This window comes from Phycodurus eques, chromosome 9 (genome assembly GCF_024500275.1).
Source record: "Phycodurus eques isolate BA_2022a chromosome 9, UOR_Pequ_1.1, whole genome shotgun sequence".
Taxonomy (NCBI): Eukaryota; Metazoa; Chordata; class Actinopteri; order Syngnathiformes; family Syngnathidae; genus Phycodurus; species Phycodurus eques.
The window spans coordinates 13420336-13438979 of NC_084533.1; the positions used below are offsets into that span (position 1 = coordinate 13420336).

General features: G+C 40.0%; 1 protein-coding gene across 1 annotated transcript in view; it reads right to left on the reverse strand.

Annotated features, from left to right (window-relative positions):
* frmpd3 (FERM and PDZ domain containing 3) overlaps window positions 1-18644 on the reverse strand; it is a 93079-nt gene that overhangs the window by 44947 nt on the left and 29488 nt on the right. Inside the window, exon 2 of the mRNA XM_061686160.1 lies at window positions 11198-11278. The gene's annotated coding sequence lies outside the window, so the exon portion shown is untranslated. The remainder of the gene's footprint in view (window positions 1-11197; window positions 11279-18644) is intronic.

Here is an 18644-nt window from a genome sequence, read left to right on the forward strand (position 1 = left end):
AATAAGATGGCTCGAGTGAACCCTGCCATTGTTTGTTGTTTAAAGCTAGCTAGTTTAGTTAGCTCCGCTGCAACCGTCAGAGTTACGAACTCAAAATCGCTGCATGACCGCAATTTCAGCAAGTGCTGGCCATCATATGCTAAATTACTTTGTATATTCTGATTTGAAAACTAGCTATGTATCATTTATATTTTGTTGTGTATATATAATACTATGATCAGGCGATGAAACATTTACTGTATATGTTTTCACAGTCATAACAGTCCTCTGAGGGAAACCGTACCAACAATGTGGCCCGTGACAAAATTGAGTTTGACACCTCTAGTGTATAATGTACAGTATTTACAGCACTCATCAAATGTGTGCTGTGTCTTAGCACTAATGCATTAATGTGTTTGCAGCTCTCCATCTAATGTTAATGTTACTACAGTAAAACGTAAACAAGATGCAGTAAAAATGAACTTGAAAGTAACATTGAATGTTACTATTTCAATGTTAAATACCATAATGTTAGCCTTGGATCATATTAATGCTTGTTAACAATTTAAACAACTAGCTCTTCAAAGAATTCCATCCGTCCATCCATTCATTTTCTGAGCCGCTTATCCTCACTAGGGTCGCGGGCGTGCTGGAGCCTATCCCAGCTGTCATCGGGCAGGAGGCGGGGTACACCCTGAACTGGTTGCCAGCCAATCGCAGGGCACATACAAACAGACGACCATTCGCACTCACATGCACACTTACGGGCAATTTAGAGTCTCCAATTTATGCATGTTTTTTGGGATGTGGGAGGAAACCGGAGTGGCCGGAGAAAACCCACGCAGGCACGGGGAGAACATGCAAACTCCACACAGTCGGGACCGGGGATTGAACCCGGGTCCTCAGAACTGTGAGGCTGACGCTCTAACCAGTCGCCCACCGTGCCGCCTCAAAGAATTACAGTATATCATTATTATTGTATGTAACGTAATTAATACTGCACAATAATTAAGAAGAAGAAGAAGAATCACCTTTTTTGTCATGAAAATGCATGCATGCACACGAAATTTGTTCTCTGCATTTAACCCATCACAGTGAACACACACATGTTAGTGGAACACACTGGAGCAGGGGGCAGCTGAAGCGCCCGGGGAATGTGAGGTTGATGTACTACACTGTAATTCTTAATGAGACTGTGCAAAATATATATTATCTTTCTTTCTGCTCTACTTCGAGGCCGCAAAGGCAAACAACCAATGAACAAAAAGTCTTGAAAGACACATGATGAGCTAATAAAACATTGGTGATAAAACACAGGGTGATAAAATTCTGATGTAACTGAACAGACCCACCATACTTCCAGTGTCCCAGTAAAAGGAGGATATTATCAGAGCTGAAAGAGGCATTGTAGTGCAACTAAACAGGGTAAAGCTGAACTGACAGAACTTAAGCTGTCAGCAAAAAATACTGCAGCTTCTTGTTACACTGCATAAAAGCACTGCTTCATCTTCAAGTTCATCTCGCTCGTGTTGATTGTAAATCAACAAGTAATAATTACTACTTCAAACTACAGTGTATGGTGGCTCTCAGTAGACCAAAGACCTCCGCCAAGGCAGAGCAATCCAAATTTGGATCAGCACCAAATTGTACATCTTCATAGATACATACCACTTTTAGATGGCAGGATTTTATCATTAACATTCATGCATTATTCACTGAATTTTTTTTCTCAAAGTAAAAAGTCAAATATTGCCATATAAAACTGTAGAAAACCCAAGATCAGCACCTTTAGCTACAGTATAGCTGCATCAAAATTTTAATTAATTTAGTGTGTTCTTTTTTGGCGCACGCACCACCCTTCTACAAAGTTTTGTTGAAATTGGATAATTACATAGCTAACAAATGAACACACAAGCCAAAATGTAATGGCTTGTTCTGGTGGTCTATAACACATGCACATAGAATTAACACACACACAATTGAAACCAGTACAGTGTAGCGGACATGCTCCCGCAACCTGAGGTGCCACAGTAACTCCCCCACAACTTGATAAGCTGCATTCCTCCCTTCTGTGTGAGACGGTCACTAAAAGGACGCCTGGTGTATGTCAAGTGGACCCTAAATTAATAAGCAGGTCCCATCGAAATCTTAGTTTACAGTCATCAAAAAGTCCTTTTCTTCGTTTGAACTGACAGCAACCAAAGGTGGGGAGATCCTCCCCCCTATAGGAACAATTGCTGGGACACAGGCGCCACCCACTGGCGTTTGAGTGTTACTACAAGGTGGACTGAATGGTTTCATTTAACTGAAGATAAAATGTCTGTTGTGATATTTCACGAACTCTGCAGAAATATTAAAAATGTATGTCTTGATGTCTGTGGCATGGTGTCAACCTACAGGTCCAGCTGGAGATTTTGAGAACTGTTTGTCTCGATTTGAAGCCAAACAGCATGAAGTGTTGCATTGAACCATAAGCAGTTGATTTGCTAAGACTAAAGTTTAAACAATCATTCTATATGCTTGATCTATGAGTAAGACTACAAAGTTGGGAGTATATTATATTAAGATATGATTTACACCATTTCTATGGCTAAATTGCAGACTGAAATTCAAGTCGATGGGCGTGGTCTTCTCCAGTTTCCTCGTCCTCTTGGACACGCCCCCTGGGTATTTAACCTTTGGCTCCCACCTCTTCTGTCTCTCTTGTTTTTTTTCTCATTTGTTCTGCTTCTCTGCTGCCCCTTCCGTTGTCCTCTGGTTCCCCCAGGTGCCACCACGTGCGTGAGCATCCGCCTCAACCAAGCCAGTGGCGCTTTTCGATCGAGGAAGCCGGCCATGCAGCTTCGATCGCTTTTCCTAGCCGCGATCGATTGACTGAGCCTCAGCAAGCAACTACCAGCATCCTGTACCGGTCATGCGCGCATCTGAGAGCAAGAGCTGGGCCCGCCACCAGTTCAATCGACAGGAAAGTTACGAGCGCACCCCGACTGGAACTCTTCTTTTTCTACACCTGTTTTGTCTTTGTTTTTCTGCATCCTTTTTCTTCTTCAACCAAACCTGCTTCGTTTTCCTCTTGAGGAGAAAAGACCACCCCCAAAGACCAACGAAACTACGGTCGTGAGTACCACAACAAGCGTTGCTAGGATGCACAATATTAGTGCCGATTAATTTGGGGGAAATTACTAGCTTCACACAAAATCACAACTTTGCTCTCTCTCCCCCTCGCTCTGACTGAACGCATTAAATGCTCACATTTTGAACATTAATCCAGCAACACACGGTGCTATTTTTCGTTTGCGTTACCTTTAGTGTTATTTTATTTCTATAGTTAGACCCCTCTGTGTGTTTCCCTATAGATCCCTCATATATTGCATTAAATATTCTATAAAATCCCACTCTTTGTAGTGTTTTGTGTGTGTTTTGGAGTTTAACAAATGGACCTCTCTAATCTAGAACTCATATATTTTAAGTGTAGCAACCTTTAGATTATGAGTCCTTTTCCTACATTTTACACATATAAAAAGAGAGCCTAAGCAGTTTCGTCATTTTCCTTAATTTTTTTGTGTGAATAATGCATAGAAATCATAATGACAGTCCATGAATATTCAGAGAGGAGTTTTATTTTTTTTTTAAAATAAAGCCACAATGTGGCTGATGTAAATATAGGATTATTCAACCTCAGCAGCTTCTGTGCTCGACAGAGCTTTTCGATGTGGTTAATTTCTTCAGTATGCAGAGCAAATATCATTTTTGTGGCCAAAAGTCTGCCATCAATAAATTGTCCACTTCAAATCCTCATTTTGTGTATTTTTTTACAGTAAGAGAAAGTCCGGATGCAATTTGTAAGTGTGGTCTGTGAGTGTGGAGGCCAATAGATGCTGAGCGCTAATGAGTTAAAGCAAGCCCCTCTCGGCTCATTAGAGTCTAGTGCATAACACATGCACACATAGAGTAAAATGAGCAAATTAGCATTTTCCTTGTTTGGACCAGCCAAAATGTCAACACAAAGACAGAAAGACAACAGTATGCACACACACGTGCACACACACGCTATATAATGTAGAGCAGGGGTGTCAAACTCATTTTTGTCATGGGCCACATCGTAGTTATGACTTCCCTCGGAGGGCCGTTACAACTGTGAACCCATATAAATGAAAGATTACCTCATATACTGTAATTACATACGGTATACACGACACATTGATGAATAACCAGTTTTGAAATCAGAAGCCTATAAAAACATTTTTCGACTATTACATTTCTTTTCAAAATGGGATTGGTAACAAAAAAATATCTCAATGGTATTACACCAGAACACAATGAGCAATTTTGATTTGCTTTCGCGGGCCACATAAAATGATGTGGCGGGCCACATCTGGCCCCCGGGCCATCAGTTTGACATCTGTGCTGTAGCACAACATGGGGGAAAGGAAAAGGTGAGGAAGGAGCAGATTTTCCAGTCTTCCCGTTTCAAGAAAATTCTCTGTGTTTTCACAGTCAATTGCCTAACACTGTGACCTTCACTCTCAAAGGCTGATTAAGATGGCAGCAGAGTGCTGCATTACAGCTCCCAAACGTTTTACTTGACCAGCTCGAGCCAGAACCAAGAGGAGAGACGAGAACGGTAGTTAGGCGCCCGGAGGTGACATTTACAATTTGAAGATGAGAGCCACATGTACTTAATTAAGAAATGGCAGGGGATGTCAACTACTTTACCCGTCACAGTTTCCCAGGAAAGCTTATTTCATGCTCCAAAAAGCATTTGTGTTTCAAAGACAGACACACACACACAGTTTGTGTTTGTCTGTGCTACGAAACAAAGTGTCGGACAAAGATTAATAGATTAATCCCAGACAACAAAAAATATTCAAGTTTACAGAAGCGAACAAGAACAACATGTGTTCGAAGTGTAGCTGCACAACGTGTTGCTGTATGTGCACGTTTATACACAGACAGGTTGCGCAAGTAAGTAAGTTATTCTTATACAGTGATATTAAGTATAACTACACCATAAAATATTCACCTTCTTTTCCCCAGAGAATTCTTAATTTACATATGCCTCAGGACAGGTGTCGCCATGGTAACATGTAGAGAGAGGAACACTGGTTTGTGTGTACAATGCAGCAGCTGCGGCCCTGAGGGCTGAAAGATGAGCACAGGTTATGAGTAAGCGGTTGCAATGTACAAATCCCTCGACAACGTCTACAAGTAGCTCGACAAAAGGCTCTTTGTTTGCGCTTTGTCTTTAAGCAAGGTTACACGCATATTTGTCACTGTGATTTAGGATTGCTCCAAAGCCTTTTTTTTATTGTGCTCAAAAATTGGTCCTGGAAACAACGTGTGGTGATATAATTATGCTGTACTTGTCGTGTAGAAAGAGAGTTAAATGGAAGCTAGTCCATGTGTCTGTCAGAGTCACATTAAAATGCAAACTCTAGGCTTTTTGTTTTCTGGACAAAGATCACTGGTGGATAAAATACAAAATGTATGAAGAAGAGCTAAAAGTAAATGAGCAGACATATAGACTGTTACTGTCCTGGATCTGGTGTCTTGCTTCAATAGTTTCAACTAATGGGTTCAACCATTCAGTCATTAAAATTCTACATCAAGAAGGACATCTGATCTACGATGTTAGAAATAGCGGGGGTCGTGGTCAAAGTACTGACTTTTGGCAATAAACTCAGTATTTTCACTGCAACCTATAGACAATTTCACAATGGTGTCACATATACTTCCGGGTGGGAAAAGCACAACTGACACCACTAGTAAACAAACCCTTCCATGTGATTTCAGAAAAGAGGGTGAAAGCGCTTAAATCTGAATTTTAGTCTTCTTCTCTCGTATTTCAAAAGGATTGAATATTTGCCAAAAACAACGTTCAGTTCAAACATTAAATATCTACCTATAGCTTTGTTGTGTATTCAATTGAATATACGTTTAAAATGATTTTTAAATCATGTTATTCGGTTTTTATTTAGGTTTTACACAATGTGCCAACTTAATTGCAATTGGGGTTTGCAAACGTAGTGGAAATTAAAACACAGTGCAGTTATCGTGCTCGTTGATGGACTGGCTAATTAATTATTATAATTAATTATTAATTAGAACAATGTTAATAAGAATGCACTTTCCCTTAAGAAGTGAATACGACGATACCAGGTAGTTTCACAGTCTTCTTAGCACAACTACAGTACATACAGTATAATATTAACTCGATTGATCCTGCTCACCCACAGGTTCTTCTGTATTAATTTTGATTATTTATTTATTTTTTAGGAAGAGAGAAAAAAAACTAAAACATTTGGGGAAGGTTTGGCAGTGCAAGATCAAACATTAAATAATGAAAATGTCTGTACAGCTTGGACCATGACTATGATGATACATACAAGTGTTACGAGGATTTACAGTATCTGCCGTTATTTCATTATTTGAAAAATACTAATTAGAAAATGCATATTTGCATGCCTGAACATGGTCTAATACTCTCTGTAGTCACAACGAAATGCAACTTAGGTCACCAAGCTTCGACCTGTGGATATTTTTTTATTCTCAGACTAACTTTATATATATATTTATATTGAGAGTATGTGCCTGTATGTGGACAAACTACACAAGTCCACGTTCCTGGAGTTATGGTGCCCCCTCAGGGTAGAAAAAAAGGCAATACTTAGGCCACACTGTGTGACACAGTCAAAAGCAACTGAACTGGACAATCGCAGAAAAAAAACAACCTCCCTGTCGCACGTCAGCCGACTGTCCCTCGCACATATAAACCAACTTGCTTGCAATGGAAAAACTGCAACCACTACTGTTCTAATCCAGAAGCAACATTTGGGGCGCCACATACAGTGGACTCAACTGTATCTTTTTTTTAGACTTTGCACAAATTTTATCGGGCTGATCGGTATCGGCCGATATTTTGCTTTTTATGCTGATCGGCTTTAATGTCATAATTCGCCGATCCGATCAATGATCGCAAAAGACATTTACTCCGCGTCGCCATCGTGGACAATATATTTGAATCCAAAAGCTAGTTTATTTGTAGCCTTGTCACGTGTCTTTTGATGTAGTTTTGGAAATATCTGATGGCCAATAAAGTTATTTAAAACAAACAAACAAACAAAAACGTCGGCGGTGTGTAACAGGCAACACGTCTGAGACAGACAACACGAAATGCCTGGATCAGTCGACAAGACAAATTTGCTCTTTCACGATTACACTTTCAAGACTACAGCAAAAAAATCTTGTATTCCGATACCACCGCATCCCGTTTTTTACGATCATTGGGCTTTATCTTGTCAACTCAAATGTGACCGGATACACTCGTTACCGTGGCGACGAGTGGATATAAAAAAAATAAAAAATAGGGAAAAACGTGTGTTGGTGGTCACCGGTGCTCAGGAGAGGACGTTCGTTTAAGGCTTGCTTGAGCTATGTTCCCGTACTTTTAATACGATACAGCTCGCAAGCAGGCAACAAAACGTTATGTAGCCTAGCAAGCTAGTGTTAGCACAAACGGTTGTACGTAAACATGCCGCCGTTCTCTCGAATCATGCTCTAAAGTTTCGGTGTGGGTGAAGTAATTTAATTAAAGATAAAGTAATTTAATTACAGTAAGTTAGCACCCATTATTTCTGTCATGTAACGTTGGTTTGACCTGACTGATTAGAATACACGATCTGACTAGAGCAGTGATTTCTAACCTTTATGGAGCCAAGGAATATATTTTCCAATTGAAAAATCTCACGGCACACCAACAAACAAAAATGTCACAAAAAATGAATACATTAATTACTGTATTTACTTCCTGCCATCGAGTAGAAGACCATTCATTTGTTCTGTCTGTCACTATGCCTCACTCGCATAAATAGAGGAACAAAGATACATTATATATTGTAAGTATAATTTTTGGAGAAATTAAGTACACAAGTATATACAGTAAATTAACAGGTCATTTAAATAGACACATTCCACCTTCTTGTGATCAGATCGGTGATCGGTTATCGTTTTTTTAAACTCGCTGATCGGTGATCGGCCCCAAAAATTCCTGATCGTGCATGCAGCATGCAGTATTTTCAATACATTTTATGCTTGCAATTTTCTGTTCTGTGTTTTAACAAGTTTAGATGTGTTTAACGCATGTGGGGGGTTTAAAACTATCCATCCATTCATCCATTTTTTGTAGCGCTTATCCTCACTAGGGTCGCGGGCGTGCTGGAGTCTAACCCACTTATCTTCAGGCAAAACTGGTCGCCAGCCAATAGCAGAGCATATATACACAAACAACCATTCACACTCACATTCACACCTACGGGTAATTTAGAGTCTTCAGTCAACCTACCACGCATGTTTTTGGGATGTGGGAGGAAACCGGGAAAAACCCACACAGGCACGGGGAGAACATGCAAACGGTTAAAACTACTATATATAAAAATAAAATTATATGAGCTCTATGATATATTTTCATCTGTAGTAGGTCCGGAAAATATCCCCCGCCATAAATGGGGCTGCATGTCAAAATGAATATTATGAAAAGAATAAAGTTAGTATTTTTCACATAATGTAACTGTAGATGCATGTTTTGTAAGCACTCTGCTGGTAGTGTTTCTTTTTGATCAGCAATCATAGAGTTCTTGCGAGGATGACACAGGACTATCTGAGTTTTCTAGTTTCTAAAAACAATAGCCTGCTGCTGTACAGCCGTGTTTCATCACTCAAAGTCAATTTTCTTTAAAATCCATTACAAATCTGCCTTGAAGCTCTTTATATGATTCTTTTCCTGGGAGGAAAATGGATGTCAAGATGAAATTCATAGAATTGCTAAATACTTTATTAGCGACCCTTCTCAGTGATTAACTGCAGTGCTACGTCACCTAGTGTTGAACGTGCCGCTAACTGGGAGACAGTGTTGTGACTGCAGACGAGGACCATTTCGATGAGTCTGGAAATTATCACACCGACTGATGTGCACTTGTAAGACTCCACATGCATCCTAAATTCAGATTGAGGACCGTGAATTGATTTCAATTCAAAATGGAGAGGCTTGCATTCAGAGACTGATTTCTGTGTCAGACTTTTACAAGAGCACATTTGTACATGAAAAGTCTGCCACATTGTTTACCACTGTGTTGGATACTACAATTACATGGTAGCAGAAGCTGGGCTGTGTTAGTGTCCATTGAGAGCTGTCATCTCTATCTGAACAGGAAGAAGAAAAGGCAGCCTTAGTGTGCCTGTGCCTGTCAGCTCAAGGGATGTGAGATAACAAAATCCACTGTGTACGGTGACTGCTGCAAGCTAATCGTCATCACCATCTTCACATTGCAACTGAACAAAATGGTTTCAGCCACTGATGGATGGGGGCGTCATTGAAGACAGCAAGGGTAAATGCATATTGCAGGAGATGCACAGAAGTGTCACAGTATTGACAAAAGTAGTACTCCAAAGCACTAGTTCTTAACCTTGTTGGAGGCACTGAACCACGCAAGTTTCATACGCGAATTCACGGAACACTTCGCAGTTGGAAAAAATAAGATATGGTTTATTTCATATCCAAAACAGGCACTTTTTTGTGCACAAAATGAACCACACACCAGTTGCACACAAAATACAAACTGTGTTGAAAGAGTCAAATCAACAAAAAAATGTATTTCACACACACACACACACACACACACACACACAGACACACACACACACACACACACACACACACACACACACGCATCCGTGCACGCACACGCGCACACACACAAAATTCAATTCAATGAAAATTTACTGAACTGTAAATGAATGTGAATTTTGCTGTTGCCTTTTTCACCTTAGAAAGGGCCACTAATATCATTTTCACAACAAAGTCTGTTCTTTTTGTTTTTCTGTCTAATCCTCAAAAAATATATTTTGCTAAAGTAGCATGGATGCTTTTCCCACTGCAGTTTAATGTATTTTTTCTTCACTGCAGCTGTAAGTTCGATCCCAGATCCTCTGTGGCCATTTGTATTCACCCACTGTTTGTTCAAATCTCCACAAAGCGGAAGGAGACGCATATCAATTCGCATTGCAGCAGAAATGCAGTTTCCACTAGGATCTCTGACTTAACAGTTTCAGTCACTCCAAAACATCACTTTCACAGCATTAATCAAGTTAGCATGGTGTGTTTTCAGTTAACACTGCTTTCTGATATTGACCCACATGCATGTGATAAAATACATGGCTCTGCGTCAGCATAAAGGGGTTCTAACAAGACTAACAAGCTGCTTCCTGAGACAGAAAAGTGTACCCATGAGTTGATTATAATCCTGAAACGCTGCAGGGATAAACACGAAGTTTTTTAACACAGTGTTTCATATGCTAATTAAGATTTTGTTATTGCCAAACACTGTTTAGTTTGCTGCACTGTGTCAGGACAACAAGGGATTCATCTCTCAAATTTGTCTTAAACGTAAATTTTTAATATTTAATGAAAAGAAAACAATAAAACTGTCTGTATTACGATAACTACATTGCTTTATCAATCACATGCAGGCAGTGTGTGTATATGCACACAACGGATGATGACTGCAGCACAATGTGATTGCTGTACGGACTGCAATCATTCACAGTTATGGCCATGGCCACTGGGTGATGGAACTGACCAACACACAACCCAAAAGTCTGCATCAGCTTTGTGCTCACTCACTGGCTGTCTGGCATGGGATCAATGCAGAAATGCAGATGTGAGCAAAAGCTGCAGAAGACACACAAACACGCACATACTGTACATTCCCCTTTGCTGAAATGTTGCTGTATTGTCAATATCACGACACTGGAGAGAGTTCATAACCTTTCACGCGTTATGAGTTGCTTAATGCCGTAAGTAGAATGAGAGACAGAGAAAGGGGGAATAGTCGTGGGAATAATTAAGAGTGACTCATTTTAAATGAGAAAGCTGCAAAAGCTTATACATTCATGCAAAACCGAGCCACTGTATAGGATGCCTGCAGCTCACATTTGATAACGAATTTAAAATTGTAATCCTCATATTGAATCTGCTTTAGTCACATGACATGGGAACAGTTTTTCCTCAAATGATTCATACTTTGAATAAAACTCTAATGAGCTCAGAAATCAATGGACCTTTTTAACTGTATAAACTGTCTCGTGGTGTGATGTTTCTGTACTTGTAGCACTTAGGATAATATAAGGCAAAAGACGGTAAAAGGATGAAATGTATACTTACAGTGTTTGAGTGTTGACTGGTCTCTTTGTCAACAGGGATCACCCATAAATGTTCTCCCACACAATTCAGTAATATGAGAACCTGCTGGGGCACAGAAAGGGAAAAGCTGAATTGAACTAATAAGTGTTTAAGAATCATCACACAATAATCACTTACGTGATTGCGTAAGAATAGTATTGCTTCTTAAGTTGATATTTGTGTTGATTTAATTACCTCCATTAATCACTGACAAAGAAACAAAAACATCTTTTACATAGAGACCCTGCAAAATTGCCACATCAGACTTGAATTATTCATTCATTTTCCGCACCGCTTCTCCTCACTAGGGTCGCAGGCGTGCTGGAGCCTATCGCAGCTATTTTTGGGTGAGAGGCGGGCAACACCCTGAACTGGACGCCAGCCAATCGCAGGGCACATATAAACAAACAACCGTTTGCACTCACATTCACACCTATGGGCAATTTAGAGTCTTCAATTAACCTACCATGCATGTTTTTTGGGATGTGGGAGGAAAGCGGAGTACCCGGAGAAAACCCACGCAGGCACCGGGAGAACATGCAAACTCCACACAGGCGGGGGCGGGATTGGAACCCAGGTTATCAGAACTGTCAACTGAGGTTAATCACACAAATTTTTTTTTTGTACCTCACACACTCCTTTACCTTAACGTGTAAGGATATCCAAAATGCGGTGCAGGTTGCTATAAGGCCAATGATCAGGTCAGTGCTTTTACCAGTGCAAAGTGAGGAGACTGACTAATGGGCTCCGTGGCCAATTTTGCATCAAAAGTCACCTTGATGAGACTTTTGGAGAAAAAAAACAAAGGTAATTTCCATACAATGCAGGGCTGAACTCTCTTTTTATCGAAGCACAACAAGTTTAAAACACTAACTCAAAGCAAAATGTCGTACTATGTGTGGTATATTTGTCGACTGTGATTAATTGCGATTAATCACAATTCAAAACTGTGATTAAGCTGATTAAAAAAGTTAATCGATTGACAGACCTAGTATGTATGTATGTGTGTATGTTTGTGTTTATTTATTTAATTATTATTATTAATTTGACATTATTAGAGAATACACAGGCGACTTTGTAGTAATGTAGTAATTATTATGGGCACACCGAAAAAAAAAGTTGATACAATGATACAAAAGTAGTAATAGAGTAGTCTAAAGAGACTAATATTATGTGAGTGTTCCTTTGTAACCTCGTGTTCCACAAGAATGAGAACCACGAGTCCACGATTCGTTCAGTTTCACATACTATTCTCTTTGGGAATCTTGCCTATTAATACAGTGGTGCCTTGAGATACGTGTTTTGTTTGTTCCGTAACCACGCTCATAACTCTAAACACTCATATTTTAAATGATCATTCCCCATGGAACTTATTTGAAATGCCGTTAATCCCTTTAAGCTTCCGCCCTCCTCCCCCAAAACAAATACATATTATATACATGTTTTATATTATATATAAAATATATATAGGTGACACGGTGGATGACTGGTTAGCACATCCGCCTTACAGTTCTGAGGACCTGGGTTCAAATCCGGCCTCGCCTGTGTGGAGTTTGCATGTTCTCCCTGTGCCTGCGTGGGTTTTCTCCAGGTACTCTGGTTTCCTCCCACAAAAACATGCATGGTAGGTTAATTGACGACTCTAAATTGTCCGTAGGTATGAATGTCAGTGTGAATGGTTATTTGTTTAAGTGTGCCCTGTGATTGGCTGGCAACCAGTTTGGGGTGTACCCCGCATACACACACACACACACACACATACATATATATACATATATATATATATATATACTGTCTATATATATATTAGTGATAAAGAGCCAGAGGGGATTTATGCCTCCATGTGACTGCATATATTTTGTCAGCTCAGTAAAATATCTCTGAAAACCTCTCTGTGAAAAATGCATTTCCTGTGTAGACTGTCAGTCTGGGCTTTTCTCTAAAATTGGTTTTAAGGGTAAGGAAGTCAGATTTCAAGAGCATTATATATGAAGGAGACACAATTCCTTTAGCATTTAAAGCAGTGATGTGGAACTGACGGGCTGGGGCATAGCCTTCCTTTTAAAAGTGTGGGGAGATTGTTCCGGAGTAAGACAAATTTTATGAGCAAATGATCATCCTTACACATTTAACTGCTCCTGTCCATACTGGGCAAATAACTAAATAACCAAACTGTCAAACGTTGCTTCATGTCAAACACAATTACAATAAAGAATAGATATCCAGGTAAATACAGGTAAATGCCCAACGTCAACACTGAACACAACATTCTGTAAAATATAGTTCTTGCCAGCAAGCCCATTGCACAAAAAATGGAAAAGTCAACATGGTGTTTTAAGCAAAACAAAGCATTAATTCAAATTAAAGTTGCCCATAAAGATAATGTAAAATATTTGTAAATTGGTGGAATCTGATGAATGTCAGAGTCAGAATCTTTGATACACTTGTTTTGGTATTGTTATATTGAGCCCTCCTTTTGGAGGAACATTGAGAAAATGGTTAAGGAAAGAGATTTATGGTGAAAATTATTAAAAATTACTGTATACAGTATCCTCTGTGATGCTTGAGGACTTTATAAACTGCAGTGGTGCTATAAATTTTACTCAGAAGACAATTTATTTTTAAAGCTTCAAATAGATATTCACTTAACATCCATCCATCCATCCATCCATTTTCTGAGCCGCTTCTCCTCACTAGGGTCGCGGACGTGCTGGAGCCTATCCCAGCTGTCATCGGGCAGGAGGCGGGGTACACCCTGAACTGGTTGCCAGCCAATCGCGGGGCACATACAAACAAACAAGCATTCACACTCACAGTCACACCGATGGGCAATTTAGAGTCTCCAATTAATGCATGTTTTTGGGATGTGGGAGGAAACCGGAGTGCCTGTCACTTAACATATCAAACTTTAAAACTCATATGAGGTGATAGAGAATTGTGAAGGGGTACATGGTTGAAACAAACATTCATTCATTCATTCATTTTATGTACCGTGTATCCTCACAAGGTTTCGCGGTTGTGCTGGAGCCTATGCCAGCTGTCTTCCGGCGGGAGGCGGGGTACACCCTTAACTGGTCGCCAGTCAATCCCAGGGCACATAGAAACAAACAACCATTCACACCCACATTCACACCTATGGGCAATTTAGAGTCTTCAATCAACCTAACATACATGTTTTGGGGATGTGGGAGGAAGCCGGAGCACCCGGAGAAAACCCACGCAGGCGTGGGGAGGACATGCAAACTCCACACAGGCGAGGCTTGATTTGAAGTCCACAGAACTGTGACTCAGATGTGCTAACCAGTCGCCCACCGTGCCGCCTTGAAACAAACAATGAAGTCAACATTTATCAGAGAAGATGTAAAGTTCTTCATGAATATTTAGGTCCTGACTAAGAGTAACATGAACATCCTGAGTTTTGGTTTAGATTTTTGATTAATTGTATTTGCAAAATGCAAAATTTGTTTTGTGCTGCGATTGGTTTTGTGTATTTTTTATGCTGATTGTGTCACATACTGCCCTGCAGTCCCATTATAGTAGCCTGGAGGGCTCTTTGCGTCCTCCACCCCCCCTTCTGTTTTCAGCACCTGTCTCCAATCAGCCTCATTACCACCGGTATTTAAGCCTGCCTCTTCCAGGAAATCCTCGGCAAAGTATTGAAGCCTCTCCTAGCGTGCTCCCCTGTGTTCCTGACCCATGTCATTCCTGCCACCTGTCCACGCTGCCGCCTGCCAACACATCCAGGACCACCTCTGTAACCTTTGCTCAATAAACTGTTCAGCATTTTACATCTGCCTCCGCCTCCTCTTGGGTCCAGCTACTCCCCACACTTGACAGATTGTCTGTTGTTATTTGCAGTTACTTTTGTGTGCAAATATTTCCTGTGTTGCAATGTGTTAATGTGTGTAGTAATTAATTCATAAAAAAGGACAACAACAACAACAAAACAAGACATCAGCTTGGATTTAGGAAAAATGATCAATATTTTTGCTTATTTTCTTCCATGTTTTGAATCAAACACTAACCCAGGCATCCCTTAACTTAGAGACCACTGGGGCCTATTGGAAACCTCAAAGCCCACCAAAACCTCAACACTTTGAGACTAGCATTAATAATAACAGAATACAGTTTTCATAAAAAAATAAGCAGATAACACTTTTTACTTTATGACACATAATGTATTATTAATGCTTATAGCTTTTGATATGAAAGTGCTGCGGATGATAATAACACTATTTCTATGTTTTTAATTTGTCATAAATTATCTACATTATCAACAGGTAAAAAATTTCCTGAACTTACATTCCTTGTTTGCAGGCTGGTTTGCTCAATATTTAGTTTTAGCTCTGCCATGACCAGCAGGCAGCATACATCTGGTTCATTTTCTCTTTGTGTGACTGGGGTCACCAACCTTTTCGAAATTGATAGCTACTTCTTGGGTACTGACCAATGCGAAAGGCTACCAAAACATTTGAAAAAAACTATTTGCTCAAATTACCTTTAATAATATTTTATTAATTATCAGAGGTGGGAAGGAACACGCTATTTTTACTCAGTTACATTTACTCAAGTAGCATTTTGGATAAATTGTACTTGTCAGAGTAGTTTTAATGCATCATACGTTTTACTTTTACTTGAGTATTTATGGTAAGACGAAACGGTACTTTTACTCAGTTACAAGGATCTACATGCCGCTCGCTACTTTTATTTTTCAATTATTGTGTGCGTAATCTATTTTTAAACTTCGCCTTCGACTTCCGCATTGGGCGCTTTTTGCACCAATCCAACGCAAACACTTGTGTCATTCGAATCCAGTTCACCAATCAAACGGCACAAGGTAGCCACATGACCGCACACAAAGCCTTTGTGGGCCAATTAAAGTGACTCATATTGGGGAAGAAGAAAAAAATCAGCCGAGTGACTCGTGTTGTTGACATTACAGACTCCGAAAAACAACAGCTATGTCATGCATGGTAGAAAAAAAAAAAACTGTGAGCTCCCAAACTTGGATTTTTCAGCCCACACTTGAGAAAACACCTTGCGGTAAGTTGCAGATTTTTCTATTGTTGTTTTGGCTGTGCAACATTGGCTTTATTTCATAAGTAGCTGGAAAACATGCATCTTTCAGGTACGTTCTGCAATCTCGCTCTCTCTCGCTCGCTTGGACACACACACACACTATCCATCAGTCTGTTCAGCAAACAGCTTAATTCAGTCGGTGTTTCTGTAGGGCCCAGTGGTGTTGGTTTTTGGGCACTTAACAATTGAAATGGTGGCAGGTGTGTGTGTGTGTGTGTGTGTGTGTGGACTCCCATATATGATTATTTTTTATTTTATTTGATGTTCATGCTCTGACTTTTTAAAAAAACAAAAAATTTAAATCAGAAGTTACTCACCAGTTACTTTTTACTTGAGTAGTTTATCTTCACTTAAAACTACTTTTATCCATTTTAAATTTTAATTGAAAAAATATTTATATGTATTTAGGGCAGCACGGTGGACGACTGGTGAGAGCGTCACCCTCACAGTTCTGAGGACCCGGGTTCAATCCCCTGCCCCGCCTGTGTGGAGTTTGCATGTTCTCCGCGTGGCCGCGTGGGTTTTCTCCGGGCACTCCGGTTTCCTCCCACATCCCCAAAACATGCATTAATTGGAGACTCTAAATTGTGAGACTGTGAGTGCAAATGGTTGTTTGTTTGTATGTGCCCTGCGATTGGCTGGCGACCAGTTCAGGGTGTACCCCGCCTCCTGCCCGATGATAGCTGGCCCAGCTATGGATGGATGGATTTATATGTATTTATTACAATTCCATTTGTTAAACAATGTATGATCTCATAGATGCTCAAAATGTCCTTCTTCTTAAGTGCAACATTCCTCAAACCTTTCCAGAACATTGCGACATACAGCACGACACAAATTCCAATCTGCATCAATTTAAATAAAAGCTTCCAAAATAAACTCCACTTAAGTGTCAAGAAAATGTTGGGTTTCAAACAGTCTTAGGGTCTCAAGCCAAGTTAGTCGACTTTCGGTTTGTCTCTACAGGGGTTGCCACACCGAGTCACTTGCATGACTCGAGTCACTGCCCTTCCTGACACAAACCACCAATTTGTAAAAATTTGGGCTTTGGACTGGCAGTGGCTGACTAATGGGACACAAGGCCAGCAGGCACGTGCACACATAGCCACTAGGTGGTGTTAATCACTTGCCCTTTTGCCCTCAACCAATTAAAAAAAAAACATTTACCCCCTCTGTCATCAATTTTACTGAGACTGTTTTGAAATCTGAAGGGCATTTATTTGAGTCCTTGGGAGAATGGTACATATGCTCCCGCCTTGCCCCCAGCTTCTCTCCTCCTCCTTCCAAAATCATGTCATTTGAACCGGGGTGTGTTGACTTTTTATATCCACTGTATATCCACTCCCTTCACCTCCTTTGATAATAGTTGTATTATTTAACTGTGTTGATTGTGTTAACAAAAAATAAATACACAAGTTAAATACATATTTCTTCCTTAATTGTATGAGTAGTTTAGGCGATAGGGTGCCCCCCTTTTTTTTTTTTTTTTTTTTTGCTACAGCACCCAAAAATGTCTGTGCGCTTGCCTGCTGACCAGGGAATCAAAACCACACCATCTGCATGAAAGGCAGCAGCATACACCTGTGCAATATAGACAACATTTTATATCCTGATGAGAGATCCCAAAAGTGTCAGTGAACCCCTTCTTCTTTCTTTTGGTAACACCTGATGCTAATTCTGTCTTGTATTTTCCATATTTAGGAATATTGTGAAACATATGATTGTGAGTGATACATTTTTTAGTCACATAGAATGTTTGATTACAATTAATAAATAGCTGCATTTGTAATCTGTATCTGAGTCATCCTAAAATGTAATAATTAAAGTACAATTTATTCAAGGATTTGAAACCCCCAATGTGCCAGCTTTCATTCAGGAGTTATTCATTATCTACTGAATTCCTTTAAATCTCTTGAATTGTTATTCACTGCATCTCCTCACTGATGGAGGCATAAAAAGGAATAGAAGGGAAGAAAATTATGGTTAAACAACTGAAATGTATTTAACAAAGCCGGTTGAGATGCCCTCCATTAGCAGCGAGGTTTTTGGCGGTGAAGGCTTAGAAGAGTTGAGGTGTCAGCTAAAAGCTCATAATGGAGGGGGGTGTTTGTCAGGCAGCAAGATAAAGTGTGTAATTGGTCACAGTTCTTTCGTGTCAATATTTAACTTGGTGCCTTCAAATGGTCGCTGCTACCGGCGCTTTTGGCAACACCGCACGTCTTCGTCACACTAACTCATGGATGTGGCTTATGGAACTGTTGGATGCACTTGAACTTCAAATGAATTCAGTGGAGTAAAGTGACTTTGGAGCCCTATAACTTCTGAGTTCTCTGTACACTCCTGTATCGCA